Genomic DNA, 552 nt, shown 5'->3' with positions numbered 1-552 from the left:
TAAAACAAATGGTACAAATAAAGTGCAGCACATGCAAAGAATGCAATGACTGGCAACTTTCACATTTGAAAGGATACTATGGCAAAGTTATTGCTTTCTTTATTCAAACTGATCTTTTTTCATGAATATATGGTTGGCCTGAAGAATGAAAGCTGTATCATACACTTTTTAAAAATTATGAGCTATATCACAGCTTATCGACACTAGGGGTGTAACAATACACTTAGCTCACGAGATGAGACAAAATACAGATACTTGGTTCAATAGAACGAGTAATCTGATATTTTTTAGTAACACAAATAGACCTAAGTGAAAACCAGGCTTTAGCATGACTATTTATATACAGTATAAACTAACAATGAGGCAATAATAATTGGCTAAAATAAAATATTAAAACCAAGAAATTACATGATTGTATTGAACAACACTGTTAAAATACAGAATGTAATATGCCTATACATAATATGAACATAACCAACTTAAGTACATTATGTATTATAACAAATACCTGCAGAAGGTGCCAACGGCCTGGTGACGTTTCACTTTACAGCG

Source organism: Sinocyclocheilus rhinocerous, unplaced genomic scaffold, assembly GCF_001515625.1.
Source record: "Sinocyclocheilus rhinocerous isolate Xijiao unplaced genomic scaffold, SAMN03320098_v1.1 scaffold1315, whole genome shotgun sequence".
In the NCBI taxonomy this organism is placed as follows: Eukaryota; Metazoa; Chordata; class Actinopteri; order Cypriniformes; family Cyprinidae; genus Sinocyclocheilus; species Sinocyclocheilus rhinocerous.
The sequence above is the reverse complement of the archived record's forward strand: the minus strand, read 5'-3'. Positions refer to the sequence as shown.